This window comes from Sciurus vulgaris (assembly GCF_902686455.1).
Source record: "Sciurus vulgaris genome assembly, chromosome: 6".
Taxonomy (NCBI): domain Eukaryota; kingdom Metazoa; phylum Chordata; class Mammalia; order Rodentia; family Sciuridae; genus Sciurus; species Sciurus vulgaris.
The window spans coordinates 93,120,761-93,135,529 of NC_136466.1; the positions used below are offsets into that span (position 1 = coordinate 93,120,761).

The following is a 14,769-nucleotide window of genomic DNA, read 5'->3' on the forward strand; positions in this document are numbered from 1 at the left end:
CATCTTTTATGTTAGAACTGGAGCTAATCTCATTTCTTTCTTTTCTTTCCCTAGGTGAAATAATCACAAATGAAATTTCAAGGAAGATTCTATATAAGTCCTGACCTTGAAATGTTTTTGTCAGCCTAAGAAGTTTGGACTTCATCCTGAGGGCAAAGAAATGACAAATGAGATCATGCCAGCTGCAATGTGAAGAACAGAATGAGTAGTGTAACACTGGAGGCAGTGACACTAATGAGGCATCGAGGTGAGAGGAAATGGCTTGGACTAGGGTAAAGGCAGGGAGAAGAGAAAGAAGTAGATTATTGGAGAGAAAGTAAAAGGAACAAATTAAGAGAATATCAAGAGAATTAATAGGACTTGGTGACTGGATTGGGTGAGTGTGGTGACTGAGGAGGGGGAAGTCGAGGTTGATGGTCAGGTCTGACTTGGGCAAAGGGGTGTGTAGTGGTATGTGTACAAAGATTGAGAATGTGAAAGGGAACATGAGTGTCCAGCAGTCAAGCTGCTGGGCCAGCTTAGTACATTCTATAGATTCATGTGCTAGGAAACAGTGAGCTCAGATAGATTTAGATAGTTTATTATTCAAAGTAGACACCAAGATCTTCCTGTTTGTGTAGGTTCCCCAAGTCCTGTGATTCAGAGTAAGTCTCATGTAGATGTTGGGCTTACAGTATATCTGTGACCTCCCAGTCTTATTAGGCTAAGAACAAGTTTGCCCAACCTTTGTCATGGAGGATTACCTAGTTGTTGTTATCCAGTCAGGAAATAAGTGTGCCCTCTGACCCAGAATCTCTGGTCTGAGACATTCAAACACTGTGGACAATTACCTCCCAATAGCACTGTGATGATTTTAGCTCTGGACATACTGAATTTGAAATACCCATGATATCTACATAAAGATAACACCAGAAGTAAACTCTTTATAGGACTATTCAGTTTGTTTATAGACATGAGATGAAAATAAAACCCATTAACTTTGGCTATGTTAAAATGATAATGTGATAGTCTTTGCAAGACAGTTATAGCAAGTGTTTACTGTGGTACTTAATCACTTTGATATTTTAAATATATATAAGTTTTATTATTTTATGGATTTCAAACTGAATTCACCTAGGCTAAATCTTCTGTTGCTTGTGAAGTTTGATGATCTGATTATAACCTCAAACAAGGAAGTAGTGTAGTAGCAGGATACTTAAGACATACCAGGGAATTGGCTTTACAACTGTGACTTCTACCTGCTTTAGTTTTTTTTTGTTTGTTTTTTTGTTTTTTTGTTTTTTTGTTGCAGTACTGGGGATCAAACTCAGGTCCTTGTGCTTGTGAGGTAAGCACTCTACCAGCTGAGCTATCTCCCCAGCCCTTCTACCTGCTTTAGTCTAGAGTAGCCCTCTCCGGTATACGTAAAATACTAGACAAATGGGAGCCAGATATAAAATTTAAAAATGTATAAATGCATTTTATTGTCATGTGACTAATTAGAACAAATAAAATGAAAAAAAAATTGCTGTAGGACAAACCTCACAAATTCTTTATTCTACCCAAACATATACTCTCTTTCACCGTCTCTTCCTGACACACACAATCTTACAGGCACACAATCTTAAATTTTGCTTTAGTAAATGCCCATATTTTTTGTGGCTCTAGTTTCAAATGTTGAATTTTATGTATTTATTATAGAAGATGACTTGTGATGATAAATTAACATGTAAAAAAATTCTAGTAACCATGTTAAAAATAGTAGAAACAGGTGAAGTTAACATTAATAATGTACTTTATTTAGCTCAATATATAAGAAATATTACTTCAACATGTAACCAAGATAAAATTATCAGAGATATTTTACATTTTTTTCATACTAAATCTTTGAATTCTGGTGTGTATCATTTTATCGCATGTTTCAATTTGGATTAGGTACAATACAGATGCCATAATCCAATAGTGCAGGTCTAGACCCTCAAGAAGAGTAAATTTTCTTTCCTCTGTCTGGTGAATATATTTCCTTGTATGTTAGAAGATAAAATGTTATGGTATATATTTTTTTTGTCGTAAGCAGTTGGGCACTAAGAACAACTAACACTACAATGAAAAAAATTGTCCACTGAGTATACATGGCATTTTAAAAAAGAAAGATTATGAGTTTTACTGTAAATTAGCTAGATATTCCTGTGCATAAAATAGGTAACGTGGAAGGTAAATTAGACTGTAGGGTATATCACTGTAAGCTACTCTAGGATTTCACTTAGCAGAGCAGGTAGCCAGGAGAGTTAAGGTATAGTAGTAGTTCATCATTTACCCTTAAGGAATATGTTATGTATTAGTAGAATTTGTTCCATTATTTTATATGATGAGGTGCCCCACAATTTGTGATTTGTGAACCTTTATTTATTTACAAATGCATTGACTCTGCAGTGCAGTAGCATCTGAAAAAATTTAAAGATTTCTATTAAGTAATTTAATGAAAAACAGTAATTGAGGGAAAAAGTCACCTAGGTGTCCTCAATACACCAATTAGATATAATATGCCTTTGAAGGTCTGAGTATGCTAGTGGTTTTAGAAAAAGTCTAGTTACAAAATTTAAGAGAGTTAGGAATTTCTAAGGTACATGGTAATAACTTACTGAATTTGCACTAAGTTCTAGAATTGGCTATGTATTTCAGTGAGGAGACCTTTAACCCTAATTGATGAAATGCAGTCACATTGAATTGGATATTGGGGGAAAGTACTCAGGGAAAAGTCAGTGTCTGAGCTGAATATGAAAGTATTTGACTACTTGTAAAGCCTTGTGGCTGTCTCTTTGATGATGATTATTATCTGTGATTGGTTTCTGAAAGTTTCTTCTATTTTTTTGAAGACTTGGGAAAAGCAAATGGTGAGTGTTGATAGTTTAAAGCGACCAAACAAGCAAACAAATAAACAAACTTTCTTTTAAGAGTGTTTCATAGAAAAAGATAAATAGTTCTGCTTTATCCTTATTTATTGATGTTTTTATTTAGGAGCAAACAGCTTTAAATATTAGATGAATTCTATAGCAAAGTGATGGGAAGTGGGTGTGATGTGGGTGATGGTACAATAAGAAAGTCAGAAAGCAGTAGGGTAACATCTGTTTCATTTCTATAATCCAGAAGGACTATCTGTATACATCATTACATTAGGAAGTTTATCAATCAACTACAGTAAAATAATCCAGTAAAGTTTAGTGTCTTATTTATGACTTAATTATTCATTCTTGAGTTAAATTCATTGTCATTTAATATTTTGCTTTGGGATAAAACTTTGTGAATGAAGAGATTACTGTCAAAGGAGTTTTAAAAAGTGTGGGATGGGATGTAGCTCAATGGTGGAATACGTGCCTTACCCATGGAGACCCTGGGTTCAATTCCTAGCACCACAAGCACACATATGACCCCCTCCACAATTTCTTTTGAAGAGTATTCTTGAACTGACTCGAAGGAGATGGAGAGAGGGGTTCTAGCAGAGGGAAAGGGATGCAGGAGCATAGGTGGTAGTTTGGATGAATATCATGGTGGCCAATGTGGCCACAGGAACAAAGGGATTATTATCATTTATTGATTTCTCTATTTTCCTAGGAGGGGGAACATTTTGTAATACAAACAAAGGGTTTCAAAAAATTTAAAGCCTTGTTTGGAAATAAATCCCTAAATATAAAACAATTAAGTGATATTAATGTCAAATTATTGTGGGGGCATGTCAGAAAACCTGGAAATCAGATTAAAGGAGCTTCTACTGGCCATATGTGGGACAATTTGAATTTCAAAATAATGAAAATAATATTTAAAAAGATCCATGAATCCATACTCATAGTAAACATGCAAACCAGTAACAGAGTAGTATACTCTGTGTTATTCAGTCTGTTACTAGAACAAAGTACCTGAGATAATTCACTTATAAAGAGAAAAGGTTTATTTTGGTTTAAAGTTCTGGAGGTTCCCATCCATGATTGGTTAATTCTGTTGCTTTGGGTCTGCAACAAGGCAACATTTCATGGTAGAGAAAAACTGATCACCTCTTCAGACAGGAAGTAAAAAGAATAAAGGAAGAGCTCAGTGTCCCATAAACCCATTTGAAGACACACCCACTATGACCTAAGGCACTCCCATAATGCCTAACCCTCTCCTCCTCCCAGTAGCTCCACCTGGAATCTAAACTTTTAACACATATACTTTGGAGGACATTGTGCATCCAAACAGTAACAGATACCAACTAAAAATGAAGGATGAATTATTGTTGGAAAATCACCATTTTGCAATCGTAAAATAACAAGAATCATCATTAGATGCTGGAACCAGTAGGTGAAAATTTGATGAAGACCAGAATATTTACATAGCCTTGAAAAGCATCTCTCCATACATTGTTTATAAATTATGAAGGATAAAACCTTTTTAACTACAAAGAACTCTAAAATTGAGTAACCTGATAGATGCTGCCTTAACTACTTAAATAATCAGAGATTACCAGTAATTGGACAAGCCAGGATCATGTGCTTCCAGACATAATACACAGAGAAGAACACAACATCATTTATCTAGCATTACTGTCCAAAATGTATAACCTAAATCTAATTATGAGGAAATATTAGACAGCCCCAAATTGAGGGATTCTTACAAAGGAAATTGCATGTACTATTTTCAAAGGTCAACATGGCAAAAGACAAGCAAAGACTGAATCTGGACCAGGCAAACAAAAATTACCACAGGGACATTTTGTGGACAATTGACTAAGTTAAAATAAGTTTGACATATTAGATTAGATAATAGCATTATGTTAATATTAAATTTCCCAATTTTGATTATTGTACTTTGGTGATGTAAGTGAATGTCTTTGTTTTGGGGAAATGCACACTGGGTATTTAGAGATTACCTCTAATCATGGTATCTGAGATGTAATGCTCAAACAATTTTAAAAAATTGTATATAAAAGAGAAAGAAGTAAGGAAGAAGCGGGGAGGAAAGAATGATAAAAAAGTTGTGGTAAAATGTTAATAGTCTGGGTGAAGTCCAAACATTTCTTTATAGTATGCATGAAACTTGTCTGTAAGCCTAAAATTATTTAAAGACAAAAAGTGGAAAACAAGAAGTGATAGCATGTTGGATGAATTGGGCATTGAGAACTATTTAATTTTTGGAATGTTTTGACACCCCTGTTCCCTGCCTTTATCTGTTTTCTTCAAAGAAAGATACTGAGGCATCCTGAATAGAGTTTGAAAATCACTGCACCAAAGTAATCATTCCTTCCAGCAATGAAAAGGGAGAAAAAGCAAAGAGCTTGTGAAATAATAAATGTCACTATTACAGGTAATAGTGATTTTAAATAAAGAAGGGGATATCTATTATTTCACTAGCTCTATGAAGGGACTAGTTGTTCTTTTAAGTATTGCGAATATGTAGATTTGTTGATAAATATTGATAGACAATTTAAAAAAGGAATATATGGAAAAATATTGGGCATTAAGGCAAAGTCTGTCTTTGGTCCAAGGACTCAGTGAATTATGAGAAAGGCTGCCTGTAGGTAGTTAAAAAGAAGCTTATTTAGGAAGAAGCAATAAGTTTTACTTCTACTTTAGGTCAAAGTGAATGTATGTGATTGAAATGAGGCATAGAGGGAGTGAAGTATGGGAATTCTGATCAGCATAGTTATTTAAGTGTATAACCCTGGTAGGGACGGCTGCTATCATTAGAATGACAAGGTTATAGTGATCTTTAAAGGTATAGTGATCTTTAGAGGATAGGGTTGGGATGTAGGTGTTGTAAATAATTAAGCATGTGTGAGACCCTGGATTTAATCTGTAGCACTACAAAAACAAAATTAGAAGACAGATGATAAAAAAAAAAATCATTTGGAAATAGACAAGATAGCAAAGGAGGAATGTTAAAAGCATCATATTTCAGACCACTTTATTAATTGTATTGTCTATGTACTGGAGAATAGGACCTATGATGTTAAAAAGAGAAGACCCCTACTTGAGCCAGGTACCATTTCCCTGTGTTTCTTAGGGTTAAACAACATAATCCTTAGTCCATTTATTATTTCAAGAGCAAATCTGAAGATCTAGAAAAATTTCTAGGGACTATGAAAATTATGGAATTACTATAATCCTATAAATAGCACATAGGTTGTTTTAGAGAATTTAGATTTCTGTAAGGAAAATCAGAATTCTAATCATTTTAGGGAGTCCTAGTTTTCTTAAAGAAAAACAAAACCAAAACAAAAAAAAATATCTAATAAAGGTGACAAAATAAAGTCATCTTTGGAATCTAATTTGTGAGCTAATTGCTAAAATCTTGTAAGAGATGGAAATAAATAAATATATATGGAAATATATAACTTTTAATAAAGTTTATTTTCATTCTTCCTTTATGCCATCTCTTATTATTGCAAATACTCTGTGGCAGTTTTGCAGACAATTTTCTTTCATACCTTATATACCTTTCTTCTTTTTTTCTTTTTATTTATATATGTAAGAGATAGATTTCCATTCATCTCATATATGCATATATACATATATATATATACACACATCTCATATATATAAGAGGTGGTCATGGCATAAAGGAAGAATGAAAATAAGCTTCATTAAAAGTTGAATAATGCACATATCACAATGAACAAGAAAAGCAGTAATACTCACAATGTACCAATGATAGCATATTTAAAACCTGAGGTTTCCTGGCATTTTGGAAATTATAAAATGAAAAGTGACTCATATACAAAGGTGATATTGAAATAAAAAGTACCATTATTTTTAATATGATTCTTTCTTATAGTTTGGAAAAATATAAAATTACAAAAAAAGACATGGAAAATGATATAATTTTAAACTTTGTGGGCATGGTATGAAAATAGTAGTACCAAATTAAGGAGGAAAGCATGTTAACAAAAGGAACTATAATTGTAGGCAGTGTACAGGCAGCCTGCTTTATAAAATATCAGTAGTAGATGGAACAAAGAAATGAGGGGAATGGATAATTTAATGACTACCTATATCAGTTATTACTCTCCAAGATATGATGAAGAAGAGCAAACAAATCCAATGCTGCAGGACCGAGGTGGTTGGGTAATGGAATCAGGAAGAGGTGTTATCCTAGTTGGTGTAGCTTCATTTAGCTGCTCAAGTTCCCTCTATGTGCTCCTTCCATAGTACAGGGTCTTATCTATGGCTGTTAGCAGAACTCAGACTTGGATGACTTGATGGGCCAATGGTCTTTGGAACATTCCGTGTTTGAATGATCTTCATAAATGCTTTGAAAAAATACACAGTAAATATAGAAGTGTTGGTGTTTTGGTAGGATTAATGATCACATTTGTATTTTGACTGATGCTTTAATTTCTAATTTTATTAAATGATTGACCATATATAACACCTGATATTTTTAATTGTTTTGGTGGACTAAGTTTTAAACACTGAACTATAGTTTTGCCCAGTGAAAAGCACAGGTGTTCTGAAAGCAATAATAGCAAATAAGAAGTGGTATTTTTATTTTGTCAAATAGTATTCATGTATACAGTACATGCTAGGATCCAGAATACAAGGCTGATTTAATGGCAATCAAATTTTAGTAGAATTTCTTTGATTTTAACATCTTCCTTTTAGACTAGAATATGGTATCTTAAAGAAGATCCGACAAATTACTCATTCTGGGAACAAAGACATTTGAAAGCTGTCAGCTTACTGACAGTTATGATGAGCATTTATTTCAGGCTTATAAAACATATTAATCAAACTTGTTCACAGCATGATGGTCCAAAAAGTGTTAATTTATATTTGAGAGATACTTTAAATAAGTGAAGAACCCTGCTAACGTATATAAGTACAAAACTAGGGTGTTTTTTTTTCCCTCCAAAATGAGTAAATACTTTTCTCAGACTTACAGAATTAAGTAAACTGCAGGATTCTGTTTATTACAAAACTATTTGTAAAAGACCTATGCACCATTCATTGAACCTTGAAAAACACTTGAAAATATGGGTTGCATTTGCAAACTTCAGTGTATGACATGGAAATCTGGCAAGCTGCCTGGCTTCTACTTAAAGGATTGTCATTCTGGGAAAAATAAATTTTTCTAACTAGACAAAAGTCAATGTTTTCATGTTTTACTGCAATCAAACTGATAGAGCTGACAATTTAATGTCTCAACACTTAAAATATCTGTGGATAATCAGTTACCTCAATCAATCATAAACACAAATCCTTCTATTTTCAAAGCCTGCGTGTCTGTGACTAAGATATAAAACAGTTTGGCGAGACTCTCTCCCCACAACACCTCACCAACTACCCCCTCCCTTGTCTCAATATTCCTGATTTGTCTTTAGCTATGCAGATATTTTTACACATTATGCATCTGGAAATAACTTAACGATTCAAGTATGATCAAATTTAGAAAGTTTTCTTTCACTGTCCTGTTTTGTTTAATTTTTATGGGTAGTTTATAGCCTGCATGCCTGTCAGAAAAATATGGCAGCATGCTGGCATTCCCGCTGAAGACATCATTATGAGTGAAAAAATGCTCAAGGCTTTTTCAAGGTGGGTGCTGAAACACACATTTCTCTTCTTTGACTTCAGGGGATGCTGATAGCTACCCGAACAGGTATTTTGGGGTCAAATGGTGTAGTGCTGGCCCCTTAGGATTTCCTGGCAGGCACACGGAATGGCTCATTTCTAGAAACTTAATCATGATGATGGTGATGATGGTGATGAAGCAAGGGAGAGAGGGACAGTGACACACAAAGGCACCGGAGGGATTGACCCCAGTTAGGTCTGGATTCTGCAAGGCTGACAGGTTCAGCTCATGAAGCTTTGGTATTGATAATAATGGGAAACTTCAAACAGTTTTAGAAATCTCTTTCTATTAAGATATGTTGCGGTATTACCACAATATAAGAACAAATTTACTGGGGCACACTGTTCTTCTTTGAGCTAGATGGAATTTTTGTTAAGTAGTTTTACATTGCTAACAGATAATTACTCTGAACACTCAAAAAGCCAAATCCCCTGTTTCAAGTATTTTTGTGTATTTTTTATGTGCGGTATACATGTATACATTGACATACACATTCACCACCACTGCCTCCTTTTTTGTTTCTTTGATTATATGGAGCTTTGCAATCAAACTAAGCAGTTTTAGGACCCTTGGGGCAGCATCTTTTAGTTCCCCGTCAGGCTACGTTGCAAAACAATCAATCTTGCTCTCACACTCACTTGGCGGAAGTGCCACGACACGAGGAGCGCGATGCTTTGCTCTTGCCATGAAGCCTGGGTGACAAAAGTTTTTACAAGAAGCTGACTGTATTTGGGGTTATGAATATGCAATGACTCTCATTAGTATTGAAGAGCCAAAGCAAGGGCTGACATCCCCCGCCACTTTGAGTTGCTGCAGAATCGGCTAATGAATTGTCTAGCTCCCTCACTCACAGGGTCTGCTGTTGTGGCTCCTAAGTTCCAAGGGGAGTTGTCCATTTTGAGACGACCATTGACTGCAGAAATTAATTGTCAAGAACGACTCTTGATTCTGTGAAACAATGTTTAGGCAGTGCTTAGGTCGTCAAAACAGAAAAGCACTAAACTTTGCATAAGATAATATCATGAATAGGAAAATTTAGAAAGAGACACAAGAATGCATATATGTACTATATTCATCACTGTGTATAGATATGCTTCCATCCTGGATCATTGTACAGTGTGTAGATCTATATATAGATGAAATCAAGTCATAGAAACCTGACATTCTGTTGGTTTGTCTATTATCCTTCCAAATGGAACAAACAGAGTTGATAGAAAATTCCCAAAATGAATAAGGTTGAAACACAAAACTATTCCATCAATTCTTTACTGTGTTCTTTCTTTTTTATTCCTGGGTCTCTGCCAAACACTTTGCAGCTCATACACATACATCTTTTATGAATATGTTACTGATAAGGATCTGTTTGTAGCCACTGATTAAGATATCTGAAATAATTTGCAGTGTAAAAGAAGATTCAAAGTGCTCAGAAACCATTTAGAGTGGTCCCATTTCAATAGGATAAATTAAATGTGTTTTTCTATACCCCTTCTCCCTTGACATTTCCTTTCAACTTGAAGAGAACTTCTGTGGCTTCTGCAGACTATAAAGGATGGACTGAATAGAAATTGAAGCTATATGATAAAAGGTAAGGGATATGCTGTAAGCTGTGCAAATATGGCGATGAACAAAGAGTAAGTCCTTATATTAGGATGTTTGCTTCTAGAGTCGTTTATTTAATCTGCAGTGCAAAGTTATCTCTTATAAGAAGACAGATATATGTTATTTTTGTGGCACTTTAGAGGGCAGTGTTTCTGCAATTGCCCTATCAGTTTGACCCATCACTGGAAACAAGAAAAAAATAAAGCCCAAGAACATACATGTTAGAGTACCAAGAATAAGTGTAGCTTAAAATAAATGCAGTTCTGACAAAAGTGGCTCAAGTATCATACATCAAACACTTGTTACCTCTGCTGGCCTTAGTGACTGCACATGACTAAGAACAAATCAGTGATAAAATTTCAAGAAAGATGAAACCGTCTGGGCCTTTGCAAAGACCATCAGTCATTCTGCAGAGCCATAATGTTATTTGTTCAAGTAATCCTTCGCTTCCTAGTTAATGGACTTAATACCCCTTCCACCTCTAGACCAAAGTCACCAAGGGAAATCTTTTTCTTTTTTAAAATTGGACACATCTTCCAGAGGACTAATCAGATCTGGTCACAAAACAAGCTATTAAATCATTCAGTTTAATTCATATATTTGCATTCTCATGGCATCTTGCTTTCAGGATTTAAAAATTCTACTGTTTTAATTAAGTACTTATTTAATCAGAAATAAAGTCCCAATAGAGTCACTCACAAGAATTTTATGATTTCTCAATGCTGTCTTTCTAGATATACATTTTCCATCATATGACAAAGTCTACCCAGGTACATAAAAGTAAAGTATGCAACTCTAATGCAACACACTAAGATTTTAAAATATAAAAGTGGAGACAGATCAGGTGAAACAATGATATCTAAGCATAAACTACTTAAATTTAATGGAAATATTAGCCAATATCTGCTACTATGAATATGCAAATCACATTATAAGTGAAAATATTTTAGGTTTAATTGCCTCTGTGGTGGTTTTGACTTGGCTCTATAATTAACATCTACACTCTTGACTTTGTGACTGCTGTGAACATTATTTATGAAAGTTTTTTCCAAATATAATTTGGTGTTTTGTTTTTGTCAAATACCGGTGTCTAATGAAATAAAATGCAAACAACTTGTGCTTCTCACATTTTTCTGAGTAGTTCATTGACAATCATTCCCTGCAGCTCCTTTCCTGTATACAACTACAGTATGATTCTAACAGTAGGAAAACAGTATGCTGTATTGCTGCTACTCATATTATGTTGTTTTACCATTTATTGAAATAGAATCTGGACAATTGCAAGAAAATAGCAAATGTACACATAGATTTAAGTAATTATTTGATTCCCCTTTGTATACTCTGTAGCATACACACTCAAAATTGGTGTTTTGATACAGTTTTATGAAGTGGGCCCAGAATTGGAATATCCTATGGCAGACCATGTGCTGGAAATCAGATGTGTTTTCCCTCTTACACACATGTGTGCATTCATAATGGGGAGGGGAGAGAACGAAGAGGAGTTCAGACTTTGATGAGCTTACCTAAAATTTTGGCAGTAGAGGCTATTTTAATTTGAGCATATGTAAATTCTGTCCTTTAGGGCTTAATATTATTTTCATTTGGATTTACATATGGATGAGGAAGTATCATAATCTTTTCAGTCTTTAGGATCTCAAGAGGTCCTGATCTGAACTTGAATGGGCCAAAGAATTTACCATCAGCAAACATTACTCAATATATTTCCTTGTTAATCATAAGTTAGCATTTATTGAGTACAACCTAGGTGTTGAGGGCAGGGAAAGATGGGTTAGGAAAATACAGAAAGTGAAATCTTGAGTACCAGGAAGTTTACAAGTGGTTGAGGTGACAGATCACAGGGAAACAATAGAGATTCATTTACAGAGATACTTATCAACAAATGTAGATTAATTTGGTGCACAGTGAGTGCAGAAATGCTTCAAGGTTACCAGTGAGATTAAGAAAAATCTCAGGAGGGACAAAGGTAGAGACTTTCCTTTTTTTTTTGAAGACAAGAAAGAATACTCAGTGTTCTGATAATCAGTGGTGCAGAATGGAGCATTTCCTTACATAGTAAATACAATTTAATTTGAAAGATCATACTTAAAGGTAAATCACAAGTTATATGTATTAACATAAAGTGCAAGAATGATCACTCTTAAAATTACGTTTTCTGCAATTTTAGGCAAATTTCAAAGAGCAATAGCAACTCTGCAGTCATTTGTTCCTTTGGACATCTGCTGACACTTCTAGTCACTGGCCTGAGTCCCTCTCAGACCATACTTTGCTCAACCACTGATGAGCAACCTGTTTCCTGTGGTGGAAGCTGGCAAGATCTCCATCCAGCTGTGCTCATCACCAGCTCCTATGCTACAGAGACCAGCAGGCAAGTTCCTGCCTGGATTTTGGATCTTAAATATTTCATTAAAACTTGTCTTTACTTTGAACAGGACTTCAGTGTGTCTAAAACTCACTTTATTTCAATGTTAACATTTCCTTCTGAGGTGATATAATTTGAAGTTTAGAATTGGTATTTGTAGTTTCCTTTTCATTTTTCATACTTAAAATTTATATCCTTACATAGGGAGGAAAAAACCCCTTATTTCCCACAATTGTCCTCTTTACAATAAGAGACAAGGATGAGAGAATATAAATAAAAATTAGCATTATAAATACCTTCCATGTTAGTCAGTTTGTTGCCATGACCAGATCATCTGACAAGAACAACTTAGAGGAAGAGAGATTTATTTTGGCTCACAGTCTCAGAAACTTCCAACTCATGGTCAGCCAGCTTTAAGACAGAAACTGCATGGCAGAAGGGTGTGGTGTAGGAAAGTTGCTTAGACCATGGTAACCAGGAAGCAGAAAGGATGATGGGGAGGGAGAAAAGAAGGGACCAGGGCATGTAGCAATGACCTACTTTTCTTCATTTAGGTTCCACCTCCCCATAGTGCATTCAGTTCTCAGTGGATTAATCCACCAATGAGGTCAGAGCCCTCATGATCCAGTCATTGCCTAAAGGCCCCACCTCTGGACCTTGCTCCATTGGGGACCATGCTTTCAACATGAACTTTTGGGGAACATTCCAGATCTAAACCATAACAACTTCCTTTTTTCCTGAACTAACTCTCCAATAGTCTTGCCTAAGTATATGCATAAATGTTGATTCCATATTGATTGATGTGCAGCAAAATTATCCAAGATTCCTAAGTCCTATATTGTAGAAAATTACTAACCACATTCCTGGCTCTTAATAAAATTACGAAGTTGTTTATCTACTATCATTTACTTTCCTTTCCCATTGTTCATGAGAATACTTTTCCAGCTCTTTTCAGGTAGTATAACAAACCTTGAGGTTACCTTTTCCCAGGGCCCTTGTTTTTTGAATAGAAGACCTCTGGGATTTGAGGTGAGTGTGTTGGGGACATGGCAGGCACTGTGCTAGCTGCTTTCTGTATGTTATTGTCACGTGAATCACTTTGTGTGCATGAATAGGAATGGTGCAGAGAAATGTAGTTAAGTGATTTATAGGGTCTCACAGGTAGCTAGGTTTGCAGGGCTAGTGACTTGAGAGCCCATGTTCTTTGTATTAAATTAAAACATTTTAAGGTTTTGAATCATGTATGCTGGAAGTTCAGACTTTGTGTCAGTCCCACAGGAAAAAACACTTTTGACTGGCAGCATTATCCTACCTGGTGCCCTTCAGATAACATGAGTTGGATCTCATTAGTTTTGCTAGCTCATAAGGCTGTTTTGGATAAAACAGATAAAACCTTAAGTCTTTTTATCATAAGCTTATTTCAGAGACTTTAATCTTTGTTTTGAACATATTCAATTAAATTTAATTTAGTGAACATTTATTGGATGCCTCTTCTTTGCCAGGCACTGTGCTAGATGCTGGTGGGTACAAAGACAGTCCATGTAGGGAGAGAGATATTATAAGGTATAATAATTATAATACAGTTTACTGAATGATATAATAGAGGCATATGCAAGGGATTGAGGGAACATATGGGGAACAATTAACTCTGCCCTGAGGAAAGATGTCAGGCAGTGCTATATTGATTCAGAACCTCAAAGGATAAGAGATCAGAAATTTCCAGAAGAGGTTGAGAGTTCACTTCAGGTAGTGGAACAATGTGAGGATGTGTATGAACATGCCTGGAATGTTTAGGGGATGATAAGAGGCAAATTATAAAACCAGTCACAGATTCTTCCCTTTTTTGCATATAACCCCTGGCAATATTTCTCTATAGATTCTTCCATTAAGAAGTGGAGTCTCTTTTCCCATCACTGGAGCTGGGTTGATCATGGCCTATGGACCATAGCATAGGTGAAACAAGCAGAGGCCAGAAGAGTGCTTATGCCTTGGGGTTTCTGGGCTGGGAACCCTGAGGCTACATTGTGCATGAGCCAGGAGGACAAATGGCCACACACAGGAGAACTGAAGGTCTGGCTGACAGTGTTTGAAACACTAGACTTGTGACAAGGTCATCTTAGATCATCTAGTTACCAGCTGATCCACCATTTGCTTATAAAAAGTGGGAGAGTCTAGGGGAATCAGTTGTTAGCCCATATTTCCTCTGACCT

The 14,769-nt window shown here is 35.4% G+C and overlaps 1 long non-coding RNA gene across 22 annotated transcripts in view; it reads left to right on the forward strand.

The window, feature by feature from the left end:
• Positions 1 to 14,769, forward strand: part of LOC306664896 — a 147,440-nt gene that overhangs the window by 106,828 nt on the left and 25,843 nt on the right. For 8 of the 22 annotated variants that reach the window (XR_013764824.1, XR_013764826.1, XR_013764827.1 and 5 more), the window contains one exon: positions 55 to 1,214. This is a non-coding gene — a long non-coding RNA (uncharacterized lncRNA). Of the gene's footprint in view, positions 1 to 54; positions 1,215 to 5,198; positions 6,274 to 14,769 lie in introns of those variants that run through there. The other 14 variants (XR_013764835.1, XR_013764836.1, XR_013764837.1 and 11 more) reach the window with 12 other exon arrangements.